The sequence below is a fragment of the Orycteropus afer genome, unplaced genomic scaffold (genome assembly GCF_000298275.1).
Source record: "Orycteropus afer afer isolate SDZICR_OR568_19922 unplaced genomic scaffold, OryAfe1.0 scaffold00068, whole genome shotgun sequence".
Classification (NCBI taxonomy): Eukaryota; Metazoa; Chordata; class Mammalia; order Tubulidentata; family Orycteropodidae; genus Orycteropus; species Orycteropus afer.
This window is the reverse complement of record NW_006921655.1, coordinates 5,773,441-5,773,971: the sequence shown is the minus strand read 5'-3', so window position 1 is coordinate 5,773,971 and position 531 is coordinate 5,773,441.

The following is a 531-nucleotide window of genomic DNA, read 5'->3' as shown; positions in this document are numbered from 1 at the left end:
AAAAAGATCTCCCAATAACAGTTATCTGGAACCCAAACACACTGAGGGAAGAGTCAAACTGTGACTTCAGGTGTGCTACCACTTTAGTGACTCTCTAAATTTTCCTTCTTCCAGACAATTCTTGCAGAATTTCATCAGTGCAGCAGCTTCCTTTCAAGTGGCACTGAGTGTATCTTTCCAACGGTGCATGGAGGATATAAGCTCATAACACCCATTAGCATTAATGGGAGTTATCCGTGTAAATCCCCTCACATCGATTAGAGAATAGGCCCCTTTTGATTTTAGAAATCTTTCCTGTGAGGATTTCCCCTGTGTCTAGTATGGGCATATAAATGGCCATTTTATTGTATTAAATATGTATCACATCCATCATTTTTAATGCTGTGCTGTGATGAAGGCTTCTCAGTTCTGGGATCAGTTCTGAAAATATTTAAACTTGGCAAGCTAAACAAGCCTCAGACAAGAAAGCCTAAGGTTCCTGTTCAGAGGAACATTATCTACCATTTATGCTTTATTTTAAACAAACATCAA